We start from the raw sequence: 24,975 nt of genomic DNA, 5'->3' as shown, positions 1-24,975 counted from the left end.
ACCCCTGCAATTTAGCGATATTTGGGGTCCTCACCTTGGCGATGACATCTCCTTCCTTAACTGGGACCTATTTCTAGATTTCCAACTCTTCTCTCTCTCTCTCTCCTTGTGTCTTGTGTTTGCTTCAAATCCTGTCTAGGCCCCAAAATAGGGTAGGATAGGGACGTGGCACCCCTATCCCCCCTAAGACAAAGGCATGGCGCCCCTATCCCCACCTCTTAGGGTGGTCTTATGTGTTGGTTTCCCGATCTCCTATGCACTTCTTGTCTTCGGGGTTTGTTATTCCTCTTTGTCAGCCTTCAGTGGTTGAAAGTGAATTCTTGAGGCATGTATAAAAGAGAATTCAATAACCTCATTCAAGGATGAATGGATAGCACATAGATGGAGGAAAAATGATAAGAGATAGAGAGCATAAGGAGAAGATACAAGATTTCAAGGTCATTATCAAGCATTCAAGTCTTATTCATTCATCAATTGGAGCAACATTACAATATTCATTTGCAAGCATGTGTGTGTGTTAGGGTTTTGTCATCTTACATGCCATTCCATACAACATTTGTGGTTACATTCAAGAAGCAAACCAATTATCATCAACAAGTTGAAGATTTACAAGGTATACACCTCAAATGTTTACATTCAAGAATTTGTAATTACTTTCTTTCTAGGTTGATTCTTCAACCAAGGTTTGACTGAGGCAAACCCCTATCCACAAACCCCCTTTTCCTCTCTTTCTATGTGTAGGTTGCAGGTGTGCAATTGTAATTTTAGGTTTGGACTTCATTTGCAATAACGAAAGAACCCTTTTTCGTTTCATGGATTTTGTGGCAGACCATGTACATTCCCACCACAGTCCCAACAAATTTTTTCCAAATTTGTAGGTTAGATCTATGTCAGTTTAATTATCTTAGATCCAAAGTTAAAACACGATCTCAAATTGGTATCACCTCATTTCACTCATTTCCTCTCTCTTTTCCACATAGTCAACAAGTCAACTTTCTCATTTACAAAAGAGGGTAAATCACACTTCAACCACTTGAAATCCACTCAAAATTCACATCCTTGTTTCCCTCAGATTTGGATCTAGCAGATTCAAGCCCCTCTTTTCAATGTAAAGTTCCTCCCAAGTGAAAATCATCCTATTGGCTTCCTTTCTCTCTCCTAGGTGGGGAGTCACTAGGATCCAATTTTCCACTTTACAATACCTTTGCCACTAGATTCAGATACACCAAAGTATGACAAATATGATGGTAAGAGTAATCCCCATGATCATTTTCAGGAAATTTATACTATGAGCTTGGAATTTTCTCACAATGATACATACCTAATGAGACTATTCCCAAGAAGTTTGGGAGGGAAAACAATGGAGTGGTTGTCCAAACTCACACCTCCCATCAAATCATTTGATGAGTTGGTGAATAAATTTATAACACAATACTCCTATAATATCCAACACACGATCACTATGGTTGATGTATGTAATATGAAATAAAAGAGCAATGAAATATTCAAGGTGTTTCTACAACGCTGGAGGTGCATGATCTCAAGGTACCCCGAGATATACCTAAAAAGGAAAATATGGCAATCTTCATAGACAACTTAAATAGTGAAATGAGTTATCTTCTCAAACTACAATGTATACCATGTTTTGCAAAATTAATAGAGACTGGTACCCAAGTAGAGGAATCTTCCAGCAAGAAAGGGACCTTGAAGTTCTTCAAGAAAGGTGTTAATTTGTCAAGCAATAACACCTTTAACAATCAAAGCAATAACAACAACTCAGACAATTCCAAGTTTTGGACTAGAAACAAAAACATTCTTAATTATGGGGTAATTGATGCCAACAATGTAAAGTCTAAACAACAAATGATGACTTTATCAGGCAACCCACCATCCAATAATAATCAAAGAAGTTCTCATCAAGGCACTAACACTTATCAACACAATACCAACCAAGGAGCTTCAACGTCAAACAAAAACATCAATCACCAAGGAAACAACAATTACCAAGACAACAATAACAATCACCAAGGCAACAAAAACAATCACCAAAGCAACAACAACAACAACCAAAGGGGTAACATCAACACTCCATTATAAAGGACATACACACCATTAGGACAAACCTTGGAATCAACATTTTGAGAACTATTGGCAAATAAGATCATCACATTGCCTGTCACAAGAAACATTGAACCCCAAGTCAAGCCACCATTGTGGAATGACTCATATTTTTGTGATTATCATCCAAACAAGGGGCATAGAACCAATGATTGCGTGAGGTTGAAAAAATTGGTTCAAGATATGATAGACAAGGGAGATTTAATAGTCGATAGTCAAAAGACTAATGGTGATCAAGAAGCCTTCAAAAATCCTCTTCCTAATTATAACAAGGGAGGAGCATCAACATAAAAAAACAACAAAGGAGCCAACATTAATTACCTATACAAAAATATCATCAATCATATATTGACATGTGACAATGAAGTGAATGTCATAAAAAAACAAAGACAAACAAGACCATGTGCTAGTAAATGTGACAACATGAGATCATAAATATGTTTTGGAGGGGAGCACATCGAAAACAACCACTATCCCTAAGATTCATTATAACTTGGTTGACCAATTACAAAGGACACCCGTTCAGATATCCATACTTGAGTTACTCAAACTTTCACCAAAACACAATGATATCTTGGAGCAATCTCTCATTGAAACAACTGTTTGAAATGACTTGTATATTGACCAATTCCAAACCATGGTGGCCCATATGATGGTGCTACGTAACCTATCTTTTTCCAAACATGATGACGTCTCCTTGAGTCATCCACATAACACCCCACTACATATCGAAGTCTTAGTCTATAAACATCAAGTAAAACTAGTATTAATAGATGGAGTTGGTCTCAATATATGTACTTTATATCTTAATCATGCATTGGGCTTCTCTAAGAAAGCAATTGAAACTAAAAATAAAATCACCATCAAAGCCTATGATGATGAGGAAAGGTCATCCGAAGGAACTGTGATACTACCCAATCAGGTAGGTCATGTACAAAGAGACACAATCTACCAACTCTTGGACATAGAATTGACATACAACATACTCCTAGGTTGTCCTTGGATCCATGAAATGCAAGTGGTACCTTCTATGTACAACCAATGTCCAAAGTTCCCATATAACGGGCAATAAATTTCATTAGCAGATACTAATTCTTTTTTAGTACTGCAATGCTATGGGGGCAACGCAAAATGTCTTGGTTCCACACAATAGGGAGGCCCATGCTTGCATGTTATCCAATCATCAAGACAACCTCAAGTACCTATCCATGGAATTCAAGTAGAAAATGAAGATAAAGGACCAAAGTATGGGGCAATACTCTTTTGAACCCCTATGTCTCTCTAGGTTGCCAACTTTACCGAGGTCTCATTGAAAACCTTCTACATCAAGACATTGGGTAGGGTGAACTCACAAAGTTGGTTCCCACTTTTTCCAATGAAGGAAATTGGCAAAAGTGGAGAATTAAGTTTAGGGGGGGTTCGAGCGAACTGGGGGTGTTCGAACGGACTACCCTTTGGGGTTCGAGCGAAGCCCCCACTTTGCTCAATCCCACTCTTTCGAGCAAAGCACCTTTAATGCTTGATTATGTCATTTTTCAATTATATAGGGGGGGTTCGATCAAACCCCCCTTCATTCGAACCCCCCTAAAAATGGGGGGTTTTCTCAAACCCCCTTTCATTTGAACCCCTTTTTTAACACTTCTCTGGAACTTTCTACATTTTTTTGCAGATTTTTGGCCTTCAAACCTCTGGTTGAAGGCTCAAATGGAATGATCTTGACAACCCAAAATATAGTATTGTAGTCCTCAAAGAAAGCTTTCCAATGAATATAATAGTATTACATATTGAGTTTATTATGAACTTGTTTTTTTAATTTTACCAAACATAGGTTTTTCACCAAACATGAACTTCTCTGTTCAACGCATTGGGAAAAATAGGAAACTAATTCAAAAAAATTCTGAAAAATATCTAAGCCCTAGGCGCTGATGTCTTCTTTCTAACAAAAAAAATTAAAATGAATTTCGATATATATAGAACAAGTTATGTGTTCAAACTTAAACCTATGTCGGAATTATGACTAGTCGGACTTTAAAACTTAATAAAATGAAAAATATTGAACATATCACTATCAAACCAACTGCAAGCCCTGGATATTGATGTTACAAACTAAAATTTGAAATAATTGAGTTTTTATCATTTATTGAAAAAAAGTTATGCATTTTGGGAGGCACATCACTCTTAAAAAATGTAGTTTGTTGTAAAAAACTACTTTTTGAGGGAGATGGAAAATTTTTAAAAACATCCTTCAAAAAAAATTGAAAAAAATATATATAGAATCTAGAGACAAAATGCTAAAAATCACTAATTTACATCATCTTCAAATTCTTATAGTTTAAAAGTTATAGTTGTCGGAAGTTGAAGATTATTTTAAAAGTGTTCATCTCAGTGTCAAAAGTGGCAAAAAAGTGGGAACCATTATTGTGAGTTCACCCGACACCCATCAAGAAGTTTGATGGTAAATTTATCCAAAAAGGCACACTATCTCAAGAATCAGAAGACAAAGACATCCTTGGCTAGTTATACAAGGATGAGGAATAAATCAGAGCTGTTGCCCTAGAAATAGTCGTACCAATAGAACAATATGGAAATGGGTTCAAAATCATGCAACACATGGGATATAAAGGAAAAGGTCCTATTGGCAAGTGATAAGAAGGAATCATAGAACCCATACAAACCCACTCACAATTTGCAAAAGACAAATTAGGACTTGGATATAGCCAAAATATTCAACCTGTGCAAAAGAGAGATCATCATCAAAAAGCCTCAATGGAAAGCAAAGGTGACACATAATGAAGACTCGTGGTAAGAATTGCTACACCATGCAAAAAAAAAGGCAAGAAGAAAACAAGAAGAAAAGGAGCACTAACAAGAAGATCTCACTATCCAAAGGAAGGGAGCCTCTTATAAGAAAATACATCATGTACAAGAAACTGCTCAAACTAACTCAGAACCACAACCCAAGGAGGTTTTTCCTCACATACAAGAAACTGTATATGAAAAAATCTAAAGAGTGCAAGAAAGCAATGATTCTAAATCAGAACAAGCCACCAAACTTGTATCAATCATCAGTGACCTTTCCTCACCATACAATATGCCTGTCAGATTCAGTGACACAACCTAGGATAGTGATTCTTAAATTGATTCCACTAAGTATGAGTGGACCACTTGTTCATATGTTACAGAGGACATTGAGGTCGACACAATCCATGCATACACACCCATTTCTCATGAAGAACAAGGCTTAACCTCTAGATCATTTGAATTTAGACAAGGACACATCTATGAATCTAGTGAGAATGAGAAACTTCAATATGAAAGAGATAATATCAATGAGAATACCATCGAAGACCTTGAGAATGTTATTGATCTTGAGAATACACCTTTCGTGGTGCCACCAATAGTACGAAAACCCCTAATCCTCTATATATCAGCAACTGAAGTATCATTGGGGGCACTCTTAGCTCATAAAGATTCAACAGGATAGGAATGAGCCATTTATTACATCAATAGGACATTGAATGGCTATGAACTTAATTATACCTTCATCGAAAAGGCTTCCTTAGTTGTAGTGTTTGCTTCCCAAAAGTTTCAACACTACATGTTAGCACATACCATCAAGCTAGTGGCGAAAATTGATCCATTAAAGTACCTACTCAGCAAAGCTGCTCTCACAGGGAGGTTGGCAAAATGGGTTATTATCTTGAGCAAATTTGACATTCAGTACACCGAGTGAAGAGTCATCAAAGGAAAAGAAATTGTTGATCAGCTGGCCGAGGCACCACTATAAGACAATCATTTGATCCAAATACAATTTCCAGACACAGATATTCTTAACATCAACACCAAGTAGTGGATTGTTTAATTTGATGGATCTTTTACTCAACATGGATCAAGAGTTGGCATTCTTTTTGTTACTCCCGAAGGACATACCATCCCAAGATCATAAAGATTGATGTTCTCCTACACCAATAATGTGGCAGAATATGAGGCACTTGTGACTGGCATCAAAGTGGTTGTTGAATAGAAAATCATTGAACCAAAAGTCTATGGGGATTCACAATTGGTCATCAATCAGGTCAACGATGATTATCCAACAAAGGATGACAAGTAGATGCCCTACAAGCGAATGGTGGATTATTTCAAAATGTATTTTTTAGACATCACCTTCGAACAAATTCCAAGGCTGGATAACATATCTATCGATGCAATGGCCACTATCACCTCGCTTCTACAGATTCTCGATACACAAAATCATTATGAATTCCTGGTGGAGCAATTATTTTCCCTAGCCTATGACAATTCAAAATCCCAAGTTATCTATGCCCAGATTAGTTCTGATTCTCCTCTATATGAGAAGATCTATGCCTACTTGAAAAACAATACCCTTGCACCAGACCTATCTCAAAACCAAAAACACAGCTTTATCTGACAAGCAGCCCGCTACACCTTAACCACTAACACACTTTATCGCTGAGGTCTAGATGGTGCTCTCCTTCGATATCTCGATCATAATGAATCTGACTCCGCCATACATGAGCTTCATGAAGGTATTTGTAGTATGCATTCAAGTGGTCCTACTCTTGCCAAGAAACTTCTGAGAATGGGATATTACTAGTCGACAATGAAAAGAGAGTCCTATCAATTTGCTAGGAAATGTCCTAAATGCCAAATTCATGGTAACCTCATATATGCACTAGCACAGGAGTTGCAGCCATTTACAACATCTTGGCCCTTTTGTCAATAGGGACTTGATCTAGTCGGAAAGATTCATCCTTCCTCTTCAAATGGACACAAGTTCATTATCACCACCACTGAGTACTTCACCAAGTGGATAGAAGCAGTGCCAATGATTGGAAAATAGATCTCATCATTCATCCTCAACTATCTCATTTGCAGATATGCCATTCCTAGTTCCATCATCACAGATAACAGACATCCTTTCAAGAATCTGGATGTATAAGAGCTTTGCGAGTGATTCAATATCCAACATCGCTTTTCCACACCATACTATCCTCAAGCTAATGGTCAAGCAGAAGCATAAAATAGAACAATCCTAAACATTTTCAAGAAAATAGTGAATGATGTTGGAAATTATTGGCAAGTCCAACTCAATCCAGTACCTTGGGCATACGGGACTAGTATGTGGACACCTATAGGGGCTACACCGTATTCATTGGTGTATGGTTCAGAAGCAATTCTACCACTTGAGGTAGAAATCCCATCTCTCCAAGTATCTTTGAAAGTCCTCATCCGCGATGAAGAATATTGAGTCAACATGTTGTAAGAAGTAGAGCTTCTTGATGAAAGACAAAAAAAGTACCTATGATCATCTCAAGGCATATCAGCAATGCATGTGTAGAAGTTATAATCACAAAGTCATCCCAAGAGTATTCAAAATTGGTGATCTGGTCCTGAAAGAAAATCCTAGAAATCAGCAAGACTGAGAGAAGAAGGGGAAATTTGAACCTAACTTGTTAGGACCCTTTGTCATCATATCAACTTATGGATCAAGAGCATATCAGTTGTCAACTTCAGAAGAGGACGTGCTCGATGAACTAGCCAACAACACCCATCTGAAGAGGTTCTACACTTGAGTCATCCAATGCATGGAAAAGCCCAAAAAGAAAAAAAAAAAAAAGTATAAAAAATCGTCACTACGATGAAAACCTGACAAACAGGCACCTTGTGACACAAAAAAAAATAAAAAATAAAGAAAAATACAAAAAAAATTAAAATCAAATCAAAAAGTGCAACACAAACAAGTGGTGAAAACCTGGCAACAAGCACTATTTGTGATAGAGAAGCTCCTCTATCTATCAGTACTCACATCATATCTTTAGCTCCATCTGATCTAAACCAATGTCCATCAGAAAAAAACTTGCACACATAGCTTTATCCTGGACATACTTAGCGTAGTCACTGTCCTTGATTATCTAATCAATTATCCAACTCATATCCCACCATGGCTTGGTGATCAATGTAAATATCCATATCAAAATAGTATCAACAACAGGGGCAAGATCCTGACCTCACTCTGGGAATTTCTCCTTTAGAGTTTTGACTTCAGACCAAACACATAGTAAAACAATGAAGATCAAGATAACTAACAGTGACCACAACAAAGCAAAAGGCTAGACATCAAGGATTGAACTGATTTGAACTGAACAAACAATCTATTTGCAAGATTTTTCATTTGACAAGAATAATTTTATGATAGCATTCATGCTTACGTATGGTTGTTGATCTTTTTTCTTATCATATCTCCTAAGTGACTCAAGGATGTCTTATGACTAGAGAAGCAAGGAAGGAATGTGATGTTTTCTTTGTCTGCTATTTGGGGAGTGAAGTCTTCTACTATGCAAATTTATCTTACGACATGATTGGATAATATATCATTGAAGATATTTCAGAGTTTTATAGGACAAAGATTAACTCTTGTCTTTTTCATGCAAGCCACACTCAAGTCATCTTGGTCCAATTATACCTCGACGCTTGTGTCATCTTGCAATATCAAAACCCATGTAAGTTATACTCTAGTTGTTATGGTTTAAATATATCATGACGCTTGTATCAAATTTAAAAATAATGAAGGCTTGATGATGAAAACAAAGGAAGCACTGGCACAATGATCAAAGTAGATGACAACTTATGGGAATGAGAATGCATTAGTACCATTTCATTTTATTCTGCATTTAGACTGCATTTAGTTGCATAAAATTTGCATTCAGTTGTATTTCATTATTAATTTTGCATTAGGTTTCATATCATTAGTATCATCTTTTAGTTTCAAGAACATTTTATATCATTTCAATCTTGCATCATTATTTAATCTTGCATTAGGTTGCATATCATTTTGATTAACATTTTCATCTCACATTATAGTAGAATTAGTATCATTTTTAGTATCATCTTAGCTTTTTGCATTAGATTGTATATCATTTGAAATCTTGTGTTAGTCTCATTTTATTATCATTGTCATCTTAAACACGCATTAGATTCCATATCATTATCACAAATGTAGGTGCAATTGTATTATCATTTATCTTGCATCATCATTATCAATTTTCACACTACATTTAGTTGCATTATCATTTCCATATCATTGTAAAGATGCATTAGGTACATTATCCGTATCATTTTACAAATCACATTAGAAGCATTAACATTATTATCATTATCACATTATACATCTCACATTATCATTTCACATCATATATTTCATTTTCAAGATACATATCACTTCACAACACAAAATCATATCATTATGACAATGCATCCTATACATGAGCATATCATATCAAGAACATGTAGAATTATAGATCGCATTATTCACATTATCCAAATCACAAAAAAATGTTATAAAAATTTGCACAATTTATAAGAATCTACAATCATTAAACCATCATCGGCGTATCACTTTCTAAACATATAGTATCATTACAATCATCATATAAGCATATAGATCATAAATATAAAAAACACACACATCACATCATTTGCATCATCACGTGGAAAAGACATATAGATCAAAAGAATATCATATAGCTCATCACAATCAAAGTAGCTACATCCATAACATATCATCATGCATCTGTATGACCACATGTTGATCCAAAGGAAAACAATGATATACATCAAAACCAATCATCAGTGAAGCAATACAATGATCAAAATCTCTAGATAACATATCAATAATAATATCCATCAAATCAAGTCATATTAGTTTCAAAGAAATCACTAAACAGCAATAAACACTAAGACATCCATGAGCATCATATCATAAGATCATTTGAGAATCGGAACATCAATAAAGTATCATATCAACAACATCAACGTGCAACAATGTATCATATCAAGAGATCATCACAATATAAAGATGTGTGTATAAAGTACATCAGAGTACAAAATGCAACATCTAAGAACATAGTCAAGGGATTGGATTAGCTTGAACACCTCTATGACCTCCTGGTCACGAGCTTGAGCTACCCACACCTACGCTACTAGTAGGAGAATCCCTCCTAGGACCCACAACCCCCTCATTATCCCTCTGTCTTTGAGATCCACCCCATTGAGAACTAGTTGCATAGCTAGGAGTGCACTGAACTGTCGGCACTACTGCAAAGTATCAATCCCTGTAGTACGTGGCCCTCTTAGACTGATACAAAAGAGTCCAAATGATCTATCCTGTAGCCCCCTGTGTGGATGCCTACTGCAAAGTCTAAACCATCTAATCAGTGCGGCCCTGATGCTCCCTCTCAATATCTCGCTTAGCTGTGAGCTGAGCAATCTGTGCCTGAGCAGCCTGTAAACCCTCTTGAGTAGTATCCTACTCTAGTGACACTGTCACCACTTGTCTCTGTAACTCTCATACCTATTCATGGGCCTGTGTGAGATGACCTTGTACCCTATGCAACAAGGTCTATAATGCTTCTATTTGTGCTTGTTGATGATGGGGAGGCACTCTAATCTGCACACCTTATGGCTACGAAAGTTGCAGATCCTATATACCAACCTATCAAGGGGTAGGAGGAGGCATATCAATCCTCCTCCATCAGGCTAATGGTTGCACACACTCCTCCTCCTCCTCCTTTTTGTCTACTCCTGTCAATCCTATCAAACCCACTCCCCCACCAACCTCCTCAAACTCGGTATCCTCACCAGAAGAATCACTCTCCTCCTCAAATCTGTCACTACCTAATCCCTCCTCAACCTCCATGGCAGCCACATCCTTCGCTTGTACTGGCCCTCCTTGACCAACTCCCCTCCATCCTCCTCCTCTACCCCTCACACCTCTCCCACTACCTCCCTCATCTCCTCCTCCTCCCTCATCACCACCTGCTCCCTGACCTTGTCCAATAGCTCCACCTCTCCTACCCCTCCTACCTCTGCCCATACGTCTTCTCCCACCTCGGTGACCTCCACCTCCACCCTAATAATCATCATCGACCTCCTCTAGTGCAAGAATCGGCTCTCCTAGCCTTGTCAGTCGAGGGAATATTTTTGTCAAAAAGTACTATGTATACTATGGAGTCATCCCTGCATCTGCTATATCCTCAAACATGTTCCATACACAATAAGGTAAAGATTGGAACTCAGCTCGGGCTATGGCAAAATCCAATGTGGGGCCTCAATTTGGCTTCTCCTTATGTACCCAAGCGTACATAGTCATTCCCTATGACATAGGATGCATGTGACCCAAGGAAGATTGAACTGCTCTATCATGTATGGCCTGCGAACCAAAAGGAATCTTCTCATAAATAAATGGGACACCTCAAAAGAATCCTCTAGATATGCCTCACACCCTCAATAAGGCCTCCAAATCATTGTATCCATATCATCAAAAGGCTGCCTCCAATACTCTAATTTCCTGAGCATCAACTAGGAAGCTGCCTTATTGTACATCATGATAAAAGGTGCCCCTGCTGGTCTACCTCTCTCTCCTAGTGGACAGGTCATGACTATGTGTTCCCATGCCTAGATCTGCAGTAGAGTGCATCTGGCAGCTAGGCTAGATGCATCATAATACACCACCTAGTGAAACTCATGGTATAAATGGGTGAGCAAACAAATACCCCATGCATATCATGTCTGCACCTGCACCATCCGCAAGAGAACTTGGCCTCATCCAACTAATAAACCATGTGACCTCCTATAGAATCAGGAAGCTACCAATCAAACCTGCCAAAACTGAAGGGAGTGGGGCATGACTATCCACCATATCTTGCCATGCCACTGAATAAACTACAATATGGGGATCGACAAACACTTCCCACAATGTGTTTGTCCCGCTGACCTCCTCCACATCATACTCAACAAGCTTACTTGTGATCGAAATCCATAGAATCTGATAGACGTCCTTTGGGATCACTGTGATCTCACCCATCAGCAAATGGAAGGTGTTATAATCGCTATGCCATCTCTCAACTAGCGCAATGAGTAATGCCCTATTCTTTCGATAGGGTGGCATGTGTAACAAATGGATAAGCCCACAAGCCTCTATGACTGCTAAGTCATCAGCGCTCAATCGATCTCTCATTACAAACATCTTCGAGAATTTTTCCCAAAGTAAGAGAACTCCTTGATCAACCTATATCAATACATGGATATCATCCTATCAGTTACATCTAATCTACACAATCAAGCAATCCAAAACTCAAGTGAAAATAGTCACACAATCAACCAAGGCCTATTCAAATCACTCAATCCATCGTGCACCATATCAACAAATCATATCAAAAATCAGCAACAAGCTTCATAACAGGACTCATATCAAAAAATTCAATCAATAAAGTTTCATTCAGTCCACACTCATATCACCGATCAATCAAACAATTAGAATTAGGACACATATCGAATCAAGACCTATAATGACCAGTTGACCCATATCAAAAACTAATCGACACATTGACCCATATCAGCAATTAGTTTGACCCATATCAACAATTAGGACTCATATTGAATCAAGACCCATATCGAAATCTAACCCATATTGCAAACAGACTCATAACGAATTTGAACCATATCGACTTTCCTCAAAATTGATCGAGACCAAAAATTGAACTAACACAACAGACTCATAAACGACAAACATCAATTATCGACCAAAATCAACTCATCCGATCCAAACCGACACTTTGACAGGGTGTAAAACTTCATAACAAATCTAAATATCAAAATTACACATGTCAAAAAATTTCCTCACTGTCTCGTATGCATCAAAATAGTCATCAAATTTGTCATTTCATCCATCATATGTGCTATACAAACCATCATATGTGCTATAATAATCATCATATGCACAAACAAAAAAATCAAATGCGTAAAGAAAAATGATATGCGTAAACAAAAGCATCAAATGCATAAAAAGAAAAAGCGAATGCGTCATGGTGAACATCAAATGCATAACAAAAGTAATCATATGCATAAAAAGAAAAATCATATGCGCTACGATAATTGTTATATGCATAAAAAAAAAAATCATATGCGCTACGATAATTGTTATATGTGCAACAAAATTACTTGAATGCGTCAAAAGAAACATCAAATGTGCAAAAAGAAGCAAAAAAATTTAAATGCGCAACAAAACCTAGCTAGCCCGCAAAATCCAAAAATCTACCAAAAATGACTAAAATCTAAGCTAAAAATTCATGAGAAGGGTTAGAAGATCGAACTCACTAGTGGGCCATTCTCTGGCGGCCTCTCGAATCGACGAACGCGCTCAAAACAGTGACGGTGGTAGGGGTGTCGTCTCCTCTCTCTAATTCAAGCTCCAGTTCTCCAAAGACAAGTGTGCAAATGAGGTGGAAATAGGTGTTTGGAAGGCTTATATAGCCCATGCTGATGCAGGCGGTTGTGATGCCTTAGTGGATGTGTGTGGCATGTACGCGTTATCCCCACATAGTCCTGCCACCAATTTTTAAATATCATTTTAAATAAAATCTATCAGGCGATAAATTTCAAAAAACCCAAAAAAATAAAAAATAAAAATTTTAAAAATCCAAAAAACAAAGAATTTTAAAAATCCCCCCAAAAAAAAAATTTCAAAAAATCATAAAAATCTGAAAATCGTCCTACTTCACACTTCTCCCTTGACACAATTTTTCTCAATTTATCGTCTAAGGGGACATATCATCATACCAAAAATCAACTTCATATGGACATTTCATATCAACTCAATTTTTCATATTTGAGACACCATATTAATAATTTTGACGACAAATCAGGCGTTCTTCTTTGAATCAACATGCACCAACATGTGGTTGCAAGAAGTTGAGTCCCACTTTTGGGCAAAAAGTGGAAGTGTTTTCCCTATTTTTCAAATTTTCCATCGATTGATGTCAAAATTTGAGGCACTTAGAGATTGAATCTCAGAAAACTTCAGTAATAGAAAATGTAGTGCACGGAGTCTAATTTTAAAATATATAATTTTTTTCAATACCCACATGGTAGAAATTTCTTTTTAGTAGGTATGTTTAAAAAGCACTTTTTCAAAATGTTTGTTTTAGGACCATACCAAACATGTGTACGACCACCATATTTTGACATAAATAAATGAATTTTTGTAAATCCTTCTAGGAAAAGATACCCAAGACACCAAATATTGGTAAGAATATTTTTTCTTATTTTTTATTAAATATATATATTTTTTATTAATTTTTAATTGACTATAAAGTACATTTTCAAAACATCTGGTGTATGGCCACAATAATTTGATGAAAATTTCATATTTTTAATTTTTTTTTTAATCTTCAAAAGAATCGTATGTAGTTTGATGTCATATAATTTATTTTCCAAAAAACCTAAACAAAAAAGTTATTAAAGTTTTACTGAACCTCACTATTTTACATTTAGTACCACTTTTGATTAATAAATAATGCAAAAATAGTTAAAATAATCATATCACCATGAAATTTACATTTTTGAAATCAAGACAGTAAGAAATATAATGGGTTTTCATTTCATCAAAAAATACGATCAGGAATACTTTCAAAAAATTATGGCAAGGCAGAAATCTGGTATTTCAATGCCTTAACCATTTTTTTGGAGGTCCAAGCATAGACTTGGTCTGACCAAGCCTAACATGAAGCCAAAACTGAGGCATAGGTGTGTTTCCCACTCCATATTTTATGAAACGGGTACTTGTTATTTAAAATTCAAAAAAAGGGCACCCGTTTTGAAATTTGTAGCATTTTAAGAAACGTGCTCATTTTTAGAAACGTGTGCATGTTTCTCTAAGATGGTCCGATCCTAAACGGGAACCTATTTCTCTATGATGGTCTGATCCTAAGCGGGCACCTATTTTTTAAAACATGCACCCGGTTTATTTTTGTGGGTTGGGAGCCCGAAGCTAAATGGGTGTCCGTTTCTTAAAAAATGGGTCCTTGTTTCTAGTGGCAAACCTTTTTGCTTGCGCACATCAGTGGAATTGGGACCCAACTTCTTGCACCCACTATGTGGTCTAATTTCACTTCAAAGAGGGGGGAAATGTAGACACCTAAAAATTGCACAACTTTTATTCATTTAATTAAATCTCCTCTAGCCATTTAATTGAATAAATCTTATTTATTTAATTAAAACCCCTTTCCCCCTTAAATTAAATCTATATTTGATTAAAAATCCCTTGTGCATTTTAAATAAATCAAAATTTATTTAAAATCCCTCCACTTGCAAAATCCTACAAATGCAAGTTGCATTCCCTATTTTGGCTAAATTAAATCATTTTAATTTATGAAAATTACCTAAAATTCCCCTCATCCCTTAATCATTTCCTTTCCCCAAATTTGAGGAGATCCTTTCTCAAATTTGAATGAAAATCTTTTAAATGAATTAAAAATTTCATTTATCCAACAAGGCTCCCTAAAATTGCAAAAGATCCTTCCAATTTGTCCCCCATTAATAGCCAAACTTAACCTTGCCTCGTAAGGTAACCTTCATCTCCTCTCAACCCCTCTCAAGATGACATTTATCAACTTGATATTGGATTGAATCTCTCACAATGATTGATAACTTTCAATCCAAGCCCTTGTTGAGATTATTCAATCTCAACCATCCATTGCCCTATTTCTCTTATAAATAGAGCTCTCATTCTTCATTGATGCAATCAAGTCTTTTATGCCTCTAATTTATAGTCATTTTTGTAGGTTAAGGAGCTCATCTTGTCACCTTCAAGCATTAGCATTTTGCACTTAGCATTTATACCATGCTTTGGATCATTCTAGTTAGTTTAATTTTATATCAATTACTTAGTTTTCATCTTCATCTAGCTTATTTAGTTCATCTTAATCTTCAATTTGGAATTAACATAACTTCATCTCATCTTTATCATCTTGATCATACCTAGTTTAGCATCTTGCATCTAAGTTTTCATCCCTCATCTCACCATTCACTAGGATCTTTGTTGCATCCATTTTGGTCCTAGAATCATTTAAATCTCGTTCTCTAGGTTGTCATCCAAGAGATCAAGTGATATTCCAAGTGAGGGCCACCTTGAATCTTGAGGATCGTTAGAGATAGAGGAGCATGGAATGATGTTGGGATTTTTTATTCATTAACTTGCTTTGTTTTGATTTCTAACTCTAATGTAATGCTTCGTGTGTGTGTTTGTGTTGTTTGTGTCTCTCTTGCAGGTACCACAATATGAGCATACAATATCAATTGAGTTTGAATTGTAGAATTTGATAACAACATTAGAAATTGGGATTAGTCCATCTAAAGAAAAGAAGAAAAGCATTTTGTAGCTAAACAAATTAGATGAAATGAGAATGGAAGCTTTGCAGCATACAAAGATTATTCAGAATCAAAGGAAAATATGGCATGATAAGCATATTGTTTCAAGACAATCCAAGAAAGGAGATTAGGCACTATTGTTCGATTCTCAGTTTCAAGAATTCAAAGGAAAGTTTAATACAAGATGGTTAGGACTATATGAGATAGATCAAAGTTTTCGACAATGGTAAAATTCAATTAGTACCTATTGATGGAGAAAGGAGTATGTTAGTTAATGGTCATCATATCAAAATATATCATAAACCAACATCTAAAGAAGAATTCGTTTTAGAGTTAGAGTCTACAATTAGAAATTTCATCATAGAAGGCAACACTTCTATAGTGAAGAATCATTCTGAATAATTCCAACAAAAAGATAGAATAAAGGAGATAAATTGAAAACCAAGAATGGTAGTTTATCTCCTAAAAAAAAATGGGAAAGAGTGAAAACTAGAAATGATGGTCTACCTTAGGGGTGAATTGAAAACTAGAAATGGAAATTTATATCTAAGGAAAAAGTTGAAAACCAAAAATGACAGTTTTTTTTTGGAGCAACTATAGTTTGCCCCTGATGACTCTTGATGGCTCTTGACTCTCCAAAAATAAGTCTTTTGTTGTATTTATGTTTATGTAGCTCTTGATTGTTCTTGAAGCAAAAATCTTATTTGCAAGAAATGATCTCACATTATTTAATGATTATTTAGTTCATGCAAATAGAGCTCAAATTAACTCCCAACCAGTTTGTCAGTTTACTACTGATAAATTGATACCTATGCTCTAGATAGCTCCTGATCAATCTTCTCGTTGCCTTTTTGGCAAGATGGTTATTTCTGCATGATGGCTCCTAATTGCCAAGCATTAATCAGTTCTTTATAGAAGCTCTTGACAAGAATTCATGGAATAAAGTATACATTTGCTACAAGTATTGTTTTCAAAATATTATTTTCTAATTTTATAGATATAAAGTAGGAATGATAAATTATGCTTGTATGAAAATCTCTACCAACTTATTAATAACAATGATATTACAAGTAATTTTTAAATGGATAAATAAGGGATAAATTTGGATTGACATCATGCATCATTTCAAGTTGTAAAGAATGATTATGGCAATAAAGCACACATTTTATGACCACCACCAACTCAGCAAATCAAGAAACAAAGTACAGTTTATGGCGGGCGGGTGGATTGTGCAGACGGAGTAGGAAATTAATTAGCCAAAGTGTGTGTAATCAATTGATAGCTGAGATAAATCTTTTATCTCAATAAGGAAAATATTTCCTTTCTTTTTTTGGAAGTTTGAAGCTTATAGTTGTAGTGTAGAAGAAATAAGTAAGTAAAAATCGAGGCAAACTAGAAATAAGTAAGTGAAAGGGAAGAGAAAATGAGAAAGCAAATGGAATGAATAGAGGAGGCATTGCATAAAGAAACTTCCCAGTCGTTACACAATGATGAGATAATAAATAAGTTGAAAGAAGAATTGGACAAGAAAGAACAATAATTGAAAGGCTAGAAGGTCCAAACTCTTACATAGTGAAAATTTCTCTTTATTTATTATGCACACATCATGAGATATGTGGATTCATGCTTGGTCAAATGGAGTGCTTGGTTATGGTTGAGTTTTGAAGGCTTTCTATAGTTGTATTGTAATGGATGCATTGTTGATAATACATGGTGGATGATGCTTTTGGAGGCTGGGTTTTTTCCTCATGAGGGTTTTCTCAGGATATATCTTGTGTCACATTTTCATGGGTATGTTGTCTATTCTTTGAACATAGCTTCTATGTGTTTATTTGATTGAAATCTTAAATGGGTTATATGAAAATTGTCATAAAGATGATTGTATGTTTCCTTACAAGTGGCACCAAAGCTATTGGTTTAATGTTGCTTATAACCCTAGTTGGGATCCAAGAATGCATGAAAGAATGAAAAGATAAGGCAAGATATATGGTTTTGTAGGTCATTATTTTAGATCTATATTATTTGGGTTTGTTGTTATGATGGGTTGTTTGCAGATTTGGGGTTTGACGAAGTTCGTCAATCTAGGGAAATATAGAAAATTTTCTTTAAATGAGGGTTTTGGGGGTGAAATTTCATAATTGGCCCAAAGACAGAAAATGGACCTCATGGATGGATTCATGTTGGTCGAGAAACAAAAATTGATATATAACTTGCCCCAATTTGGTCACAGTTGAGAAAAATGCAAAAAAATTGTGATTGATGGTTGTGACAACCATCAAACTCGTGACACAAGTCACCACCCCCATACCCCCTTCCCCCTCTATAGGCTCAAGACCTTCCACAGTACCTATATATTGGTAGGTACTATGGTCAGCAGACCTATCGGCTCAGGGCCTTGCCCCGTGGGTAACAGGAGCCTGGTCGATGGGTTCTCCATAGGCTCCCACTTGGGTGGGTTGCCCCTTTACCATGCACTAGCTTAGCGCTTTTAAATGTGATTTAAAAAAACATAAATGCTGATAAAAAAATTAAATCCACCATGATATTATTTTCAGGCTTGGTTAATAATTCTACATTTATTTGGCCAATGTAAAAAAAAATTAAAATTGCCACCAAAATTTTGGTTTTGGAAATTAAACCAAGCCTAAATTTCACCTGGGGAGTCTGTTTTTCAACTTCTTATACTCATTGGAAAGAATATTTTGAGAACTATAGTTTGATACTAGTTTGGTTCCTTGATTGTTTCATTTTGATATGTTTTCAGATCCTGGAAGCCAGATGTTATCCTTTTCATAGTTTTGGTCATAACTTTTGCATACAGAATCAGATTTTGGATTTTGAATAGACGTTTGAGAGCATGTTCAGTCTAATATAATGTGGTGATTATATTTTATCAGTTTGATGAGTATGTAGAGTAGTGTACTTGTTTGGTCACTTGTAGGTTCTTGAGATTCAGGGTGTAAGTGTGAGTGCATCCGGACGAGTCATGAGGTGTAACCTTAAGGGAGTACATGTTTTGATTATATATTTATGATGCTATAGTTGATTATCCGATTTTATGCTTCTTGGTATAGGTTTATAGATGTTTTTTCAACGTTGGACTTTGATAATCAAAGGTACACAGGTTGTTCTCAGTTTGAGGACATGGTTTGGACATGGTTTGAGACTTGGAGTTTCATATGGGTGATAGCTGAGTGAAGGTACATTATTGGTTATGATTATGGTGTCATGGGTATGAAGGTACATATTTTGCATTGCCATGACATAGTCATGTTTGTGGTGATTTTGTGGTGATTTGGTTTGATGTTAGGAGGTTGTTGATTATTTCTTTGGTGCTTATTTGTTTCCTTGACTATGCTACTTGGTTGTGGACATGTTTGGAAAATCATATTGGATGTTGATTTGGTGTTTGAGTCATTATGGTCTATAGGATTATTCTCTTTGATATCTTAGTTTTGTAGTTTACTAATGTGATGATGATTTTGTATGTTCAGTGATTGGATCTATGAGTTATGTGATTTGTAGGATATGCAACCTATTGATTGTAGTGGTATGACTCGGTTGCGGACTCTCTATATCCACTAGGTTTGATTCATCATGGTGGATACTCCTTAGTTGACCTTGTCTATGGTCATTTGTGTATTGGTAAGGTTGTTTTGAGATGAGAAGATGGATTATGTTATAGTACTTGGATAATTCGCATGGGACTTGTACCATGTATTTGATCATGATGTCATGATAGCTTAGTTATTTATTTGATTACACTTTCAATTGGAGCTTTTGATAGTGATGAGTTGGGGGTGTAGGATTGATTTCTGATTGGTGGTTTGTTGGCAGTTGTATGTATCTTCAAGTTTTAGAGATCATGGTTACACTTGATACTATTGACTTTCCAATTATATGTGTGTAGATCTGGATGTTCTTCATGTAGGAGATGGTTTTCATGATGCTATGTGTGACTTGGTATCATGGTTCAGTGGGAGTTGCTGGAAATGATGTGTATTCACCATTGGATAGTGGATGATCTTCTTAGTGTTCATATATTGGAGGATCTCTTGATCATATTTCTATAGAGGGTCTTTCACATTTGCAGGTGTACTAGTAGGAGATGGTTATATTCATGTTGATTGGAGATGGTTATAGGTGATATTTGGTTTAGAGTTTTTTATTATGTCATGGTTTACTCTTGATCACTAATTTAGAGTTTGGCATGATACATTTCTATTGATACTATGTTATATTCACTTGGAGTATGTGATCTTCATGATATTTAAGGATGTGGGCATCTTGAGAGATCAAGGAGTCCTTGGTTGAGGTGTGGTTTATGCTTTCATTTGACATGTTATCCTTGCTTGATAGGATGGTTGATATTATGTCATGATGCACCCTTTATTCTAGATTAGAGGCTTGGTATAATATGTTTATTTGATATGTTCATATGGAGCATGTTATCTCCTTGGACGTGATGATTATATCATGTTGTCATTTTTATGTTCTAGATTCCATGGTTGGAGCTTTGACATTGATCTTGGTTGGTTCTCTTTTTATTGAGTATATGATCATTTGCTTGATACTTCATGATGGTGTTATGTTGCAATGGGAGTTTGGCATGGATTGATCATGTACAGGTGCTCATGGATATATTGAGATGTAGGTGATGCTAGTATTCTCTTGTGATTAGAGACATGTGTTGGGGAGGTTGGTTGTTTCAGCAAGAAGTCCGAGGAGCATTCACTTATTATGGACTTGAAAGGATATTGTTCTTAGTTTGAGTCATGATGACTTGGATATCTTGATGAGCACTCTCATTCCCACTCTTGGTATACTCATCAGTTTACTACTTGAGAGGTATTGCTCATTATCCCTTTCAGGTGCATTATGCTTATGCTTATCTTTCATTGATATGGATCTTGAGCTACATGGATTTTGTTAGTTCTAGAGGGTCCATTTGAGAGATGTATGGCATTGGTTATCTCCTTGTGTATTTGAGTTATTATTATGATGGTGACAGTCATTGATATTAGTTTGGGAGATGGTTTATTGGGTTTATTCCCTAGGCTTGGGAATGGATATTTAGTTTGATATTCTTGGTAATGACATTCTTACATCCATGTTGATTACATGTTATATATGCTGGTTTAGTCCGAGGGACTGAATGATGTTTGGGTGTTGTTATGCTTTTCATGTGGGTTTTTGTGGAGGAGATCATACTTGACACAGTTAGCATTTAGAGGTGTGTGTAGAAGGACATACTATAAAATTTGTTTTGGAGTGTTTCTCTCTTTGTTTTGGTTATTTTCCTGGATGTTCGTATTCAGATTACATTGATTGGAGGTTGTTTGGAGATATGTGTTCACTAGTTTTGTGTTCATGTGTTGTCATGTGGGAGATGGGATAGAGGTTCCTTTATCTCTTTCTTTTGTTTTGTGGAGAACATGGGGGAATGTTGGAGACATGGTGTGAGAGTGGTACTTGTAGGTTATTGGCTTAAATGATGTTCATATTGATATGGATATTATTGATACTTCATGGTTACACTTGTATGATATGTTGTTAGTGGATTCATTTATGATATTGACATTACCTATGTAGTGGGAGTTCCTTGGTGTACATACGTGGCAGGTATTGCAGTTGAGGCTTATGGTTGCATATGTTGATGAGATGTTATTCACTTGGTTTGTATGCCTTGAAGGCAGATATAGTTGATGTGTTAGCACTTGTAGTGGGTGTTATTCCAGCTATTTAAATAGCTACCTTTGCATTGGATACCTTTGGATCAATTTTTGTATTCAGATATTAGTTAGTGCATGACTTATCATTTGTTGTGACGAATTGTGTGGCTTTCCCTTTGGATGGCCTTTTCATGTCTAGTGGTAGTGGCATGATGGAGGGTGGGAGCATTCATGTATGACATCGTGGTCACTTTGTTTCTTATTACAAGTATCTTGATGGAGCACATGGAGAACTTAGATTCCATGATGGTATATGTGCATGGAGAGATCTATCTCTTGTTCTTGTTATGAATTACTTCTTGGCCCTTCTGTAATGTATACAACAAGTGGGAGAATGTTGGGAAAATACTTTTGTACACCTTGCACAATAATGTTTCATTGTTATAATATTTTATTATTGTGTGAGGTGGGCATGAAATTATATTGTAATATCATATTATATTGTTGCACCTAAGAGCACATAGATGGACGTGCAACATGTAGAGTTTCCCTTGGAATATTCTTGTAACCACTTGATGAGTTGTATTGACACATTGGTATTATTATATTGTATTTATTTAATATTGAGGAATGTAATTGTGTTGAAGTGCCCAATATTAAATGTGGGTCAAGGGTAGGTAGGAAAAATATTATATTTTATTATGACATGGTTTTGGGCACATGGTTTTGATGTAATACCGCTTGTTGTGGTTTCTTGTCTCTGTAAACGGACAAAGGTAGATTTTTGGGTTAGCTAGGTTTGCATTTTTGGAGGAAGCATGGCATGGGATGTGTGGATTCATGCTTGGTCACATGGAGTAGTTGGTTATGGCTGGGTTTTCGAAGCCTTTCCCTAGTTGGATTGTAATGGACGCATTGTTGATAATACATGGTGGATGATTCTTTTTGGGGCTAGTTTTTTTCCCTCATGAGGGTTTTCCCAAGATATATCTTGTGTCACATTTTCATGGGTATGTTGTCTATTCTTTGCATATGGCTTCTATGTGTTGATTTGATTGAAATCTTAAATGAGTTATGTGGAAATTGTCATAAAGATGACCGCAAGTTTCCTTACATTGTAGAATTTGACATTATTTTATTCTATTTTTTTAATCTAATATCCCCTAATTTTTGTTTTTTCAACTTTTGTGTTCCATTGTGTAGGTGGGGAAATGAGGTAAATTGGATAAGAGGAATATGATGGGGTAAAGACACGTCCCTCACCAAAATCGATCATTTTTCACACAATAGAGAATAGAACCTCAACCAGTGTAATTGTTTCTTCATGTATTCTAGATCGTGTCGAAGAGGGATGCAACCACATCTAACCTCTAGTCTATAATATTAGAATGCGCAAATTTAAGATGTGGAAACCTATAGTACAACAAATATAGAGAGAATTCATAATACAAAAATATTAGCTAAAGAAGAATCAAATTTTTATATTTTTTTTAAAAGGCTTTTTAAAATAATAAACCCTAAATACTTCTATCTTCTCTGTTAGTTTGTCAAATTCAGTTGCCAATTGCCCTTGGAAACAAAAAGGATGACAATAGGAACAAAAGTGCGTATTTCAAAATGTGTATTAGTAGCAAGCAAGCCCTTAGAAATACCATGCATCTTAATGGTGGTATTGGTTTTGTCTCATTCCTTGCAGCCAAGAGATGTCTAACTGTTAATACATCTTCCAAAGAAAAAAATGTTCTATTTATTTTATGAAGCCACACAATCCACTACATCCCTTGCACATACACAAGTAATCTGATGGTTACAAGGAGGCCCCAATTGTCCAAGCATGATTAGCAATATTTATGAATTTAGGCCATTGAAAATTTCATGTTCATCATATCCATATAGTAGAATATCTCTTCAAAGTTTTGAAAGAATTTTAGAACAATATTATGAACCTGGGGCATGGAAAGTTGGCTGGTAGTCATTCTCTGCATAGTATTCTTCTTTTTCAAAGCCATATTGCTGCAAAGGTATCATCATAATATTCTAGATTTTTTCAAAGCTAATATGCTAGTATGGTCTGAAGTATGTGCAATATGTGGATTCTCCCTCGTTGAATGGGATATCATCTGCCACACTAATTTATTTTTCAAAGGTGAATAAATTTTAAAAAAAAATTCAACTCACAAATAAATCTTTATGGGGAGCCTAATTTGTCTGGGCTTTTTGGCTTTTTTATAATTTTTTCACTACAAGAAGCTAATAGATGGATCCAATTTTAAGTCTACCCTTTTATAGTGATTATAAGTTATAAAAACATAATTACAGTATTATAAAATGTGACTCAAACTATATTTATAACGCTAATTTAGCTCTAAGATTACTCTAACTTTATTCATTTTTTTAATTTCATTCTCTGAACACTAAATAATGTGAAAACCCTAACTTAATTATTTTTTTAAATTTTATTTGCTTAGCCTTGGGGTTGATTCCTTTTAATTAATGCTTGGTAAATTTCATAACTCTGGGAGAATCTCATCTAATGACATGAAAGATATTGCTACTTTGTTGTTTTCTCCACGCACACCTAGCAAGCGCAATGAAACAAATTTTGGATCAAAATTATTGTTTTGTAAATTATTGCCCAAAGAATTTTATTTTTTTCTTTCATTTTGTTTCCATCAATAAGATTGGGCTTAGTTGTTTACTAGGAAAGGATTGTATCATTAGTTGTACGGGGATTGGGTTTGGTTTGTCTTGTACTAAAAATTCGGTCATTGTAGCTTCGTAAACTAATTGGTAGTTCTATCATCTAGGGAACCAAAAAAATAACTGCAGCACCATGAAAATTGAATTAAATTAAATTGTAAATGAAATTAAGTTTAATTTCCTATTGTGAGAAATTCAAATTACATACTGAAATAAATAAAAACCACAGGTCTGTGTAGGAGGGACCTCATACTTGGAA

This window comes from Cryptomeria japonica, chromosome 4 (assembly GCF_030272615.1).
Source record: "Cryptomeria japonica chromosome 4, Sugi_1.0, whole genome shotgun sequence".
Lineage (NCBI taxonomy): Eukaryota > Viridiplantae > Streptophyta > Pinopsida > Cupressales > Cupressaceae > Cryptomeria > Cryptomeria japonica.
This window is presented reverse-complemented; position numbering follows the sequence as displayed.